Source organism: Triticum urartu, chromosome 5A (assembly GCF_056163025.1).
Source record: "Triticum urartu cultivar PI428250 chromosome 5A, HENAU_Tu73, whole genome shotgun sequence".
In the NCBI taxonomy this organism is placed as follows: Eukaryota; Viridiplantae; Streptophyta; class Magnoliopsida; order Poales; family Poaceae; genus Triticum; species Triticum urartu.
Genome location: NC_141877.1, coordinates 10223212 through 10237460, shown reverse-complemented (window position 1 = coordinate 10237460; position 14249 = coordinate 10223212).

Below are 14249 nucleotides of genomic sequence, written 5' to 3'. Positions count from 1 at the left end.
CTGCGCCATGTTGTTTAAGGGGAGGCCATGAATTTTCTGTTGACGAGCTGCAACCGCCGCGGGCCATGTGTTGCCACCGGCATTTTTTTTGTTGGAACCAGCAACACCATTTTCTGGAACCGACTATGCATTTTGCTGCAACGCGAGGTCGACGGCCTCGATATTTTGCTGGAACCGGAGAATATGGATGCTGCAAACGGCGATCCATGAAGCTACTACCATCCACTTTTTCTGCTGCAATCATTCATGGTAGCTGTGACACCCGCGGTGATGGCGACGCCATTTTGTTGCAACATCGTCGTTTTTTGCTACTACCTACATTTTTTTGCTACATCCATTTACGACTTAGCTATGACCCGTCGACAGCGAGACGGCGTTTTGCTACAACCATGTGGCTTATTGCTACTACCATCGACATTTTTTGCTACATCTGTTCTTCACAGCGGCGAGATGCTTGACTGTGGTTTGTTGTGAATGTCGACGACGGGATCAAGCATGGGCTGGGGGGGGGGGCATGATGTCTACTACGCAACCTTCTTCTTGTAGACGTTGTTGGGCCTACAAGTGTTGGAAATATGCCCTAGAGGCAATAATAAAAGATTATTATATTTCCTTGTTCATGATAATTGTCTATTGTTCATGCTATAATTGTGTTATCCGGAAATCGTAATACATGTGTGAATATATAGACCACAATGTATCCCTAGTGAGCCTCTAGTTGACTAGCTCGTTGATCAACAGATAGTCATGGTTTCCTGACTATGGACATGGGGATGTCATTGATAACGGGATCACATCATTAGGAGAATGATGTGATGGACAAGACCCAAACCTAAGCATAGCACAAAGATCGTGTAGTTCGTTTGCTAGAGCTTTTCTAATGTCAAGTATCATTTCCTTAGACCATGAGATTGTGCAACTCCCGGATACCGTAGGAATGCTTTGGGTGTATCAAACGTCACAACGTAACTAGGTGGCTATAAAGGTGCACTACGGGTATCTCCGAAAGTGTCTGTTGGGTTGGCACGAATCGAGACCGGGATTTGTCACTCCGTATGACGGAGAGGTATCTCTGGGCCCACTCGGTAATGCATCATCATAATGAGCTCAATGTGACCAAGGAGTTGGTCACGGGATCATGCATTACGGTCCAAGTAAAGTGACTTGCCGGTAACGAGATTGAACAAGGTATTGGGATACCGACCATCGAGTCTCGGGCAAGTAACGTACCGATTGACAAAGGGAATTGAATACGGGATTGATTAAGTCTTCGACATCGTGGTTCATCCGATGAGATCATTGAGGAGCATGTGGGAGCCAACATGGGTATCCAGATCCCGCTGCTGGTTATTGACCAGAGAGGCATCTCGGTCATGTCTGCATGTCTCCCGAACCCGTAGGGTCTACACACTTAAGGTTCGGTGACGCTAGGGTTGTAGAGATATTAGTATGTGGTAACCCGAAAGTTGTTCGGGGTGCCGGATGAGATCCCGAACGTCACGAGGAGTTCCGGAATGGTCCGGAGGTAAAGATTTCCATATAGGAAGTCCAATTTCGGCCATCGGGAAGGTTTCGGGGGTTACCGGTATTGTACCAGGACCACCGGAAGGGTCCCGGGTGTCCACCGGGTGGGGCCACCTATCCCGGAGGGCCCCATGGGCTGAAGTGGGAGGGGAACCAGCCCCTGGTGGGCTGGTGCGCCCCCCCTTGGGCCTCCCCTGCGCCTAGGGTTTGGGAACCCTAGGGGTGGGGGCGCCCCACTTGCCTTGGGGGGCAAGTAACCCCCTTTGGCTGCCTCCCCCCCCCCTCTAGATGGGATCTAGAGGGGCCGGCGCCCCCCCAGGGCCCCTATATATAGAGGGGGGAGGGAGGGCTGCGCACCCTAGCCCTTGGCGCCTCCCTCTCCCTCCCGTAATACCTCTCCCGCTCGTTGGTGCTTGGCGAAGCCCTGCCGAGACCCTGCTGCATCCACCACCACGCCGTCGTGCTGCTGGATCTTCATCAACCTCTCCTCCCACCTTGCTGGATCAAGAAGGAGGAGACATCTTCCCGACCGTACGTGTGTTGAACGCGGATGTGCTGTCCTTTCGGCACTTGGTCATCGGTGATTTGGATCACGGCGAGTACGACTCCATCATCCCCGTTCTCTTGAACGCTTCCGCTCGCGATCTACAAGGGTATGTAGATGCACTCCTATTCCCCTTGTTGCTAGAATACTCCATAGATTGATCTTGGTGATGCGTAGAAAATTTTTAATTTCTGCTACGATCCCCAACACCAAGTGCAGAGGTTTGTAGGACAGTAGCAAATTTCCCTCAAGTGGATGACCTAAGGTTTATCAATCCGTGGGAGGCGTAGGATGAAGATGATCTCTCTCAAGCAACCCTGCAACCAAATAACAAAGAGTCTCTTGTGTCCCTAACACACCCAATACAATGGTAAATTGTATAGGTGCACTAGTTCGGCGAAGAGATGGTGATACAAGTGCAATATGGATGGTAGATATAGGTTTTTGTAAACTGAAAATATAAAAACAGCAAGGTAGCAAGTGGTAAAAGTGAGCGTAAACGGTATTGCAATGCTAGGAAACAAGGCCTAGGGTTCATACTTTCACTAGTGTAAGTCCTCTCAACAATAATAACATAATTGGATCACATAACTATCCCTGAACATGCAACAGAGAGTCACTCCAGAGTCACTAATAGCGGAGAACAAACGAAGAGATTACGGTAGGGTACGAAACCACCTCAAAGTTTATTCTTTCCAATCAATCCGTTGGGCTATTCCTATAAGTGTCACAAACAGCCCTAGAGTTCGTACTAGAATAACACCTTAAGATACAAATCAACCAAAACCCTAATGTCACCTAGATACTCCAATGTCACCTCAAGTATCCGTGGGCATGATTATACGATATGCATCACACAATCTCAATTCATCTATTCAAACCAACACATAGAACCTCAAAGCGTGCCCCAAAGTTTCTACCAGAGAATCACGACGAAAACGTGTGCCTACCCCTATGCATAGGTTCATGGGCGTAACCCGCAAGTTGGTCACCAAAACATACATCAAGTGGCACGTGATATCCCATTGTCACCACAGATAAGCACAGCAAGACATACATCAAGTGTTCTCAAATCTTTAAAGACTCAATCCGATAACATTACTTCAAGGGGAAAACTCAATCCATTGCAAGAGAGAAGAGGGGGAGAAGAAACATAAGATCCAACTATAATAGCAAAGCTCGCGATACATCAAGATCATGCCAAATCAAGAACACAAGAGAGAGAGAAATCAAACACATAGCTACTGGTACATACCCTCAGCCCCGAGGGTGAACTACTCCCTCCTCGTCATGGAGAGCCCCGGGATGATGAAGATGGCCACCGGTGAGGGTTCCCCCCTCCGGCAGGGTGCCGGAACAGGGTCCCGAGAGGTTTTTGGTGGCTACAGAGGCTTGCGGCGGCGGAACTCCCGATCTATTCTCTGTTCTGGAAGTTTTACGATACGTAGGTATATATGGGTGCAAGGGGTACGTCGGTGGAGCTTCGGGGGCCCCACGAGGCAGGGGGCGCGCCCCAGGGGGGTGGGCGCGCCCCCCACCCTCGTGGGTAGCTCTCGTATCTTCTGACGTAGAGTCCAAGTCTCCTGGGTCATAATCGGGAAGAAAATCACGTTCCAGAAAGGTTTATTCCGTTTGGACTCCGTTTGATATTCCTTTTCCTCGAAACACTGAAATAGGCATAAAACAGCAAATCTGGGCTGGGCCTCCGGTTAATAGGTTAGTCCCAAAAATAATATAAAAGTGGATAATAAAGCCCAATATTGCCTAAAACAGTAGATAATATAGCATGGAGCAATCAAAAATTATAGATACATTGGAGACGTATCAGGGCACATGCTGCAATGGGTCACCGGTGAGCTGCAACCTCGACCGGCAAGGTGCGACGGCAACCATGCGATGCTACGACCGTAGAGCTAGGGGAGCTACAGCCTGACTCATTTTTTTGGTTGGAAAGGGTGACCTCGACAAGTGCACAGCGGGGTTCTCCGTGTACGCTTGCCATCGCCACCTATAAGATGTTGGTTATCTCTATGATATTTACATTAACGTGGTAATCTCGTGGCTCCAGTCATCATGCCATGACGCGCATGCCACTTAATATTACAACATATAACCATCTCATACATAAACTCATTATCATGACGAAGACTATACCACATCAAATGCATACTCTACAAAACCAAGTTAGATGTCCTCTAATCGGTTTTAGCAAATTTTAGTGACACGGTTATAACCATTTTTAACAAATAATACTAGCAACCTAGGTCCACAACATAGACAATAATTCTTGATGCTAGATTAAGTTTCGGGGCGTGCGAAACAAGAGACTTAAAAATCTCTAGCCCCACACTAAACTTTGTCAAATACGCGTGACCCCTTAGAAGATCATCTATCTCGGCACCCTGTCTACTTTGTTGCAAGCGTGCAACCTTCACAGTCCGGCAGCGCTTTGCTATCCAGAGCTAACCGTCGCTGAAGAATTATAGGGAGGACCAACTAAAAATAGGGCTAGATGAACTAGATAAGGATCCAAAACTTGTGTCTTCAAAGGGTGGAATCATGTAGTATACAGAGGTGAAGGGGAAGAGGAGGGGCGCCACAAGGGTAGGGAAAGTCCCTCCCTTTTGGCCGGCCAGGGAGGAGGAGTTGGACACCTCCCCCACTCCTCCCCCCCCCCACACACACAAGAAAGGGGGCGTCAACTCCACTTGGGCCTTGGTGGCCCAAGTTGTCTTCCACCACTAGACCTTTTAAGGCCCGTTGATATTTAATTATTTATAAAAACCCCTGTAACAATTATTAGGGCCTTTTATATATGATTTAACAACCCAGAAAACATTTTCTACCTATATATTAATTATCGGTAATACCCGGTATTACCCGGTACTCTCTGAAACCCTACCGGTGACCCTGAAACGCTTTCGGATCCCCTCGAAACTATTCTGAATATTAGTGAAACAATTCTAAAAATATATTCTCATCACTCCTGTCCTACTAACACTCAGTAGATCTTGATTGCCTTAAGCTTGTGACCCCATAGGTTCGGTAACTCCTAGACATGAACGAAACCCCTTCATTCAGTGACTGATAGCGGAGCCGTGGACGTCCATATCGATCCCTATGAGCACACAAATGATATTCGTAAGAAGTGACTATGATACTCTAATGGTCTAAAGAGCAAAATCACTTGTTAACACTCTCTGTTATTACAATTGATTACAGACGATATTATTTCAATTCATAACAAACAAGTTTGGGTAGATTCAATATAATCATTCTTCCAACGTCATAATCTCAGTGTTGTTTTACGACTACCGTTTAACACTTCATGATATCTTAAGATCTGAAAAACATGATCACCAACAACACTTGAGCTTGTCTTAGAAGCGAGACAAGGAACCTTTATTTTATCTGTTTATCATTTCACACGTGCATATGAGTTTTCCACTAGTCGCATATTCCAGGATCATAGCAGTTATAGCATGAAATATAAACACTTAATTATGAATATGGAAATATAATAATACAATATTATTGCCTCTAGGCCATATTTCCAACAGGGTCTTCCCTCTCTTGGCGATCTCCCAACTTTCCAAATCGGACTGGCATCCACTCCTTGATCAGGTGTGCCACTTTTCCCCCTCCTGACAGCGGGGATTTATTCAGCGGTCCGGGTGCTTGGTGCTTGTCAAATCGGTGGTCTCCACTCGTCTCGTTCATCACCTGATGGTTGTCAACGCCCTTGACTAGGTGTTCAATGAAATCACTTCATGGATGCGGGCATTCTTCTAGGTCGACAAAGACGAAGTGCATGGAGGGCCAATGTTTAGTTGCCTAGAACACGATCTGTCAGCCCAAGATTTTCGGTGCCTGGGAGTGAAAAACCTCCAGCTCCAAGCTCTGGCTTTGCGCGTACAGTGGGAATGGCTTCGCCACACTGATCAGGCAAGGCCATGGCAGGATATCCCTTTTCTGGTGGACTCCGATGCCAAGGAGGTCTTTGACATTCTGATTTGTATCATGGTTGGTGAAGGACCCAAGGTGTTGTTTTGGAAAGATCGTTGGCTTCACAGCACAATACCGCTGATTGCGAACCCGCGGTCCTCTCTCTGGTGCCCACGCGAGCCCAAAACCAGCGCATGGTCTCAAGCCCTCGCGACGGATAGATGGGAGTCTGACATCCAAGGTGAGATCCCTTTCATGGCCCTGATTGAACTCGTGCACCTGTGACTTCAGCTCTCTCAAGTGGAATGAGACACGGATATGCCAGAGAGTTTTGCTTGGCCAAGTGATGGATAGGGCTTGTACACGACGAGCTTCGTGTATGCCAAATTGTGCTTGGGCTTGGCTCGATCTCCTCACTTTGAACACATCTGGCGCAGTTGGGCAATCCTCAAATGCAAAAATATTGTATGGCTGGCTTCCAATACAGATTATGGACGTCCGATCATCGCACACGGCACGGCGTGCAAGACCAATCTTCTACCTGCTACTCGTACAAGATGAGGACACGATAGATCACATTCTACAATGCGTGTATGCCAGAGAGGCATGGCGTCGTTGCTTCCAAGCTTCAACGTTACCAGGCCGGACCTTACACATACTCTCACCAATTGGTGGGATATTGCAATAAGAGACTTCCCGGATGCCAACAAGAGGGGGTTTGACACCCTAGTCATCGTCACATTTTGGTCACTATGGAAACAAAAGGGTATTTCGGAGAATGGCAGAGCATAGATTGATGCCCGAGACAATTAGTTGATCTGGTGCTTGAGGTGATCAACGATTTGAACCTAGCGGGTGTTGGCAGATTACATCATTTTGTGAGAATGTAGCCTTTTTCTTTTAGGTGTGGGTGTTGGTGTTGGATCAAAACGTTGTTCGTGGTGTTTGTATCCTATCTTGTAAATCTTTTGCTCTCTTCTATAGAAATATGGTAATGCCTTTGCATACTCTCGAAAAAAAGCAATACTATAAAGAACCAAATGAGAGTACAACACTGATAATTTTGGTACTTGACAAGTTAGTGCATGTTACAGTCTTATCTTGTGGCTGTTTGAACTGTTGCAAATTTCAAAACAAACAAATCTAGCTTGAAGAATTTAAAATAAAAATAGAACATCATGAAGTTAGAAAACCTTAATAGGTAGTGATAAGTATATAAGTTCGTACCTGATCAAAGTTTGTCGACTTGGTGGCGAGGGCCTCAATGTGGTGGCGGCGGCTCGTGCTCGCATCCGTGGGTCAGCAAAGGAGAGCGGCAGGCAACCATAGCCCGGGCAAGCGTCCATGGGGCAGCAAAGGTGCAGCGGACAGTGGTGGAGGTGATCCGCGCTCGCACCCATGGGGCCAGAAATGTGGAGCGGACGGTGACGGTGTGATCCTGCCCACGCCCATGGGGCAGCAAAGGTGGAGCAGACGGTGGTGGCAGCGATCCGCATTGGCGCCCATGGGGCAGCAAAGGTGGAGCGGACGGTGATGGTGTGCGCTCCGCGCTCGCGCCCATGGGGCAGCAAAGGTGGAGCGGACGTTGGCGGCGCGATCTGCGCTCGCACCCATGGGGCAAGAAATGTGGAGTGGATGGTGACAGTGCGATCCTCACTCACGCCCATGGTGCAGCAAAGGTGGAGCAGACGGTGGTGGCAGCGATCCGCACCGGCGCCCATGGGGCAGCAAAGGTGGAGCGCAAAGGTTAAAAAAACGTTGGCCGCACAATCCGTGCTCACGCTCATGAGGCGCAAAGGTGGAGCGGACGGTGACGGTGTGCGATCCGCGCTTGCGCCCATGGGGCAGCAAAGGTGGAGCGGACGTTGGCGGCGCGATCCGCGCTCACGCCTATGGGGCAGCAAAGGTGGAGCCGACGGTGGTGGCAGCGATCCGCGCTGGCGCCCATGGGGCAGCAAAGGTGGAGCGGACGGTGACGGTGTGCGATCCGTGCTCGCGCCCGTGGGGCAACAAAGGTGGAGCGGACGTTGGCGGTGCAATCCGCGCTCACACCCATGGGGCAGCAAAGGTGGAGTAGACGGTGGCGGCGCGATCCACGCTCACGCCCATGGGGCAGCAAAGGTGGAGCAGACGGTGGTGGCAGCGATCCGCACTGGCGCCCATGGGGCAGCAAAGGTGGAGCGGACGGTGACGGTGTGCGATCCGCGCTCGCGCCCATGGGGCAGCAAAGGTCGAGCGGACGTTGGCGGCACGATCCGCGCTCACACCCATGGGGCAGCAAAGGTGGAGCAGACGGTGGTGGCAGCGATCCGCACTGGCGCCCATGGGGCAGCAAAAGTGGAGTGGAGGGTGACAGTGTGTGATCCGCGCTCGTGCCCATGGGGCAGCAAAGGTGGAACGGACGTTGGCGGCGCGACCCGCGCTCACGTCCATGGGGCAGCAGAGGACTGAAAAAGCGTTGGCGGCGCGATCCGCGCTCACGCCCATGGAGCAGCAGGGGAGGAGTGAAAAAACGTTGGTGGCACGATCCGTGCTCACGCTCATGAGGCGCAAAGGTGGAGCGGACGGTGACGGTGTGCGATCCGCGCTCGCGCCCATGGGGCAGCAAAGGTGGAGCGGACGTTGGCGGCGCGATCCGCGCTCACGCCCATGGGCCAACAAAGGTGGAGCTGACGGTGGTGGCAGTGATCCGCACTGGCGCCCATGAGGCAGCAAAGGTGGAGCGGAGGGTGATGGTGTGCGATCCGCGCTCACGCCCATGGGCCAGCAAAGATGGAGCGGACGTTCGTGACGCGATCCACGCTCACGCCCATGGGGCAGCAGGGGAGGAGTAAAAAAGCGTTGACGGCGCGATCCGCGCTCACGCTCATGAGGTAGCAGGGGAGTAGTAAAAAAGGGTTGCAAAGGTAGAGAGAAAATTATCGAATAGTAATCCAAGCTAACTAAGGTCCTACCTGGGGTATTCTGCTCTGCCAGAACATTTAATTTGGTGTGGCAGATCCTTGATGTAACTAATCTGTGTACGTATAATGCACGTTAATTTGAAAATATATTAAGTGCATGCGGATATTAAGTAGGATATTATTTCCGCGTAATTATGTGATTAACACTGTATTTGGTATGAAATTAACTGCACACTTAACGTGTTGAGCGCTCAACATTGAAGCAATCTAGGTCGTTGGATTGACATGATTTGATGGTCGAGAGTATGTAGTATATAAGAATGTTTAGGTAGTATATATACTATATTTTTGATAAGATGTATCATATTTTGAGTATGCTCTTTTTTACGTACAAATATGTACGTATTTCACAAATATAAGAAAAATCATGGGCCAACTTGCAATTTTTTTTTGTAACTCACTTTGGACTATCTTATATATAGTATATGAACATACTTAAAATGATAAAGTAGAATATATACTATCACATGGTAATATATGAGACATGTGGGGTAACTACCCCCAGGTGGTAGGATGGATTTTCCCTATATATATATACACACACACACACACACACACGCAGTAGAAGTAGAACTAGAAGAGGCAAAAGTCTATACGCCTTTCTTGTTAGAGAGATTAGAGCATCTCCAGCCGTTGTGTCCCCAGGAGGCGTTTTTTCGGCCTCCTAAGAAGCCCCGGCGAAATTTTTGGTACGGGGGCGTGCATTTTCCCAGTCATCCTCCCGATAGGTAGTTATTTTTTCTTTTTTTTTCTCCGGTCATTCCAACAAACGCCTTCTGTGCACACTTAAGGTTCTACACACTTAAGGTTCGGTGACGCTGGGGTTGTAGAGATATTAGTATGCAGTAACCCGAAAGTTGTTCGGGGTCCCGGATGAGATCCCGGACGTCACGAGGAGTTCCGGAATGGTCTGGAGGTAAAGATTTATATATAGGAAGTCCAGTTTCGGCCATCGGAAAGGTTTCGGGGGTTACCGGTATTGTACCAGGACCACCGGAAAGGTCCCGGGGGTCCATCGGGTGGGGCCACCTATCCCAGAGGGCCCCATGGGCTGAAGTGGGAGGGGAACCAGCCCCTGGTGGGCTGGTGCGCCCCCCCTTGGGCCTCCCTGCACCTAGGGTTTGGGAACCCTAGGGGTGGGGGCGCCCCACTTGCCTTGGGGGGCAAGTCACCCCCCTTTGGCCACCCCCCCCCCTCTAGATGGGATCTAGAGGGGCCGGCGCCCCCCCCAGGGCCCCTATATATAGAGGGGGACGGAGGGCTGCGCACCCTAGCCCCTGGCGCCTCCCTTCCCTCCCGTAATACCTCTCCCGCTCGTTGGTGCTTGGCGAAGCCCTGCCGAGACCCTGCTGCATCCACCACCACGCCGTCGTGCTGCTGGATCTTCATCAACCTCTCCTCCCACCTTGCTGGATCAAGAAGGAGGAGACGTCTTCCCGACCGTATGTTGAACGCGGAGGTGTTGTCCGTTCGGCACTTGGTCATCGGTGATTTGGATCACGGCGAGTACGACTCCATCATCCCCGTTCTCTTGAACGCTTCCGCTCGCGATCTACAAGGGTATGTAGATGCACTCCTATTCCCCATGTTGCGAGAATACTCCATAGATTGATCTTGGTAATGCGTAGAAATTTTTTAATTTCTGCTACGATCCCCAACAGTGGTATCAGAGCTAGGTCTATGCGTAGTTTCTATGCACGAGTAGAACACAAAGTAGTTGTGGGCGTCGATATTATCAATTATCTTGCCGTTACTAGTCTTATCTTGATTCGGCAGCATTGTGGGATGAAGCGGTCCGGACCAACCTTACACGTACGCTTACGTGAGACCGGTTCCACCGGCTGACATGCACTAGTTGCATAAGGTGGCTGGCGGGTGTCTGTCTCTCCCACTTTAGTCGGGTCGGATTCGATGAACAGGTTCCTTATGAAGGGTAAACAGAAATTGGCAATTCACGTTGTGGTTTTGGCGTAGGTAAGAAACGTTCTTGCTAGAAACATATAGCAGCCACGTAAAAACTTGCAACAACAATTAGAGGACGTCTAACTTGTTTTTGCAGCAAGTGCTTTGTGATGTGATATGGCCAAAAGTTGTGATGAATGATATATGTGATGTATGAGATGATCATGTTCTTGTAATAGGAATCACGACTTGCATGTCGATGAGCATGACAACCGGTAGGAGCCATAGGAGTTGTCTTAATTTATTTATGACCTGCGTGTCAACATAAACGTCATGTAATTACTTTACTTTATTGCTAAAGCGTTAGCCATAGTAGTAGAAGTAATAGTTGACGTGACAACTTCATGAAGACACGATGGTGGAGATCATGATGATGGAGATCATGGTGTCATGCCGGTTACGACGATGATCATGGCGCCCCGAAGATGGAGATCAAAGGAGCGAAATGATAATGGCCATATCATGTCACTATTTGATTGCATGTGATGTTTATCATCTTTTACATCTTATTTGCTTAGAACGACGGTAGCTTAAATAAGATGATACCTTGAATAAATTTCAAGAAAGTGTTCCCCCTAACTGTGCACCGTTGCGAAGGTTCATTGTTTCGAAGCACCACGTGATGATCGGGTGTGATAGATTCTAACGTTCGAATACAACGGGTGTAAGCCAGATTTACACACGCAATACACTTAGGTTGACTTGACAAGCCTAGCATGTACAGACATGGCCTCGGAACACGGAGGACCGAAAGGTCGAGCATGAGTCGTATAGAAGATGCGATCAACATGGAGATGTTCACCGATGTTGACTAGTCCGTCTCACGTGATGATCGGATACGGCCTAGTTGCCTCGGATCATGTTTCACTTAGATGACTAAAGGGATGTCTGTCTGAGTGGGAGTTCATTGAATAATTTGATTAGATGAACTTAATTATCATGAACTTAGTCTAAAATCTTTACAATATGTCTTATAGATCAAATGGCCCACGCTAATGTTGCCCTCAACTTCAACGCGTTCCTAGAGAAAACTAAGCTGAAAGATGATGGCAGCAACTATACGGACTGGGTCTGGAACCTGAGGATCATCCTCATAGCTGCCAAGAAAGATCATGTCCTAGAAGCACCGCTAGGTGAAGCACCATTCCCAGCAAACCAAGACGTTATGAACGCCTATCAGTCACGTGCTGATGATTACTCCCTCGTTCAGTGCGGCATGCTTTACAGCTTAGAACCGGGGCTCCAAAAGCGTTTTGAGCAACACGGAGAATGTGAGATGTTCGAGGAGCTGAAAATGGTTTTCCAAGCTCATGCCCGGGTCGAGAGATATGAAGTCTCCGACAAGTTATTTAGTTGTAAGATGGAGGAAAATAGCTCTGTCAGTGAACACATACTCAAGATGTCTGGGTTGCACAACCGCTTGACTCAGCTGGGAGTTCATCTCCCGGATGACGCGGTCATTGACAGAATCCTTCAGTCGCTTCCACCAAACTACAAGAGCTTTGTGGTGAACTTCAATATGCAGGGGATGGAAAAGACCATTCCCGAGGTATATTCAATGCCGAAATCAGCGGAGGTGGAGATCAAAAAGGAGCATCAAGTGTTGATGGTGAATAAAACCACTAAGTTGAAGAAAGGCAAGGGTAAGAAGAACTTCAAGAAGGACGGCAAGGAAGTTGCCGCGCCCGGTAAATCAGTTGCCAGGAAGAAGTCAAAGAATGGACCCAAGCCTGAAACTGAGTGCTTTTATTGCAAGGGAAGTGGTCACTGGAAGCGGAACTGCCCCAAATACTTAGTGGACAAGAAGGCCGGCAACACCAAAGGTATATGTGATATACATGTTATTGATGTGTACCTTACCAGCACTCGTAGTAGCTCCGGGGTATTTGATACCGGTGCAGTTGCTCATATTTGCAATGAAGGAAATAAGCCCTAGAGGCAATAATAAAGTTATTATTTATTTCCTTATATCATGATAAATGTTTATTATTCATGCTAGAATTGTATTAACCGGAAACACAATACATGTGTGAATACATAAACAAACAGAGTGTCACTAGTATGCCTCTACTTGACTAGCTCGTTAATCAAAGATGGTTATGTTTCCAAACCATGGACAAAGAGTTGTTATTTGATTAACGGGATCACATCATTAGTTGAATGATCTGATTGACATGACCCATTCCATTAGCTTAGCACCGGATCGTTTAGTATGTTGGTATTGCTTTCTTCATGACTTATACATGTTCCTATGACTATGAGATTATGCAACTCCCGTTTGCCGGAGGAACACTTTGTGTGCTACCAAACGTCACAACGTAACTGGGTGATTATAAAGGAGCTCTACAGGTTTCTCCAAAGGTACATGTTGGGTTGGCGTATTTCGAGATTAGGATTTGTCACTCCGAATGTCGGAGAGGTATCTCTGGGCCCTCTCGGTACTGCACATCACTTAAGCCTTGCAAGCATTGCAACTAATGAGTTAGTTGCAGGATGATGTATTACGGAACGAGTAAAGAGACTTGCCGGTAATGAGATTGAACTAGGTATTGGATACCGACGATCGAATCTCAGGCAAGTAACATACCGATGACAAAGGGAACAACGTATGTTGTTATGCGGTCTGACCGATAAAGATCTTCGTAGAATATGTAGGAGTCAATATGGGCATCCAGGTCCCGCTATTGGTTATCGACCGGAGACGTATCTCGGTCATGTCTACATTGTTCTCGAACCGTAGGGTCCGCACGCTTAACGTTATGATGGTAGTTATTATGAGTTTATGTATTTTGATGTACCGAAGGTTGTTCGGAGTCCCGGATATGATCATGGACATGACGAGGAGTCTCGGAATGGTCGAGACATAAAGATCGATATATTGGACGACTATATTCGGACACCGGAATTGTTCCGGGTGATTTCGGATAAAACCGGAGTGCCGGAGGGGTTACCGGAACCCCCCGGGGAAGTAATGGGCCTTATTGGGCCTGAGGGGAGAGAGAGGGAAGCAGCCCAGGAGGTGGCGCGCCCCCCTCATGGGGAGTCCGAATAGGACTAGGATGGGGGGCGCGGCCCCCCTTTCCCTTTCCCTCTCCCTCTCCCTCTCTTTCCTCCCCCCTCCCTATTCCTAGTTGGACTAGGAAAGGGGAGTCCTACTCCCACTAGGAGAAGGACTCCCCCCTCTCCTTGGCGCACCCGAGGGCCGGTCGGCCTCCCCCTTGCTCCTTTATATACGGGGGCAGGGGGGCACCCTAGAACACACAAGTTGATCTTCATGATCGTTCCTTAGCCGTGTGCGGTGCCCCCCTCCA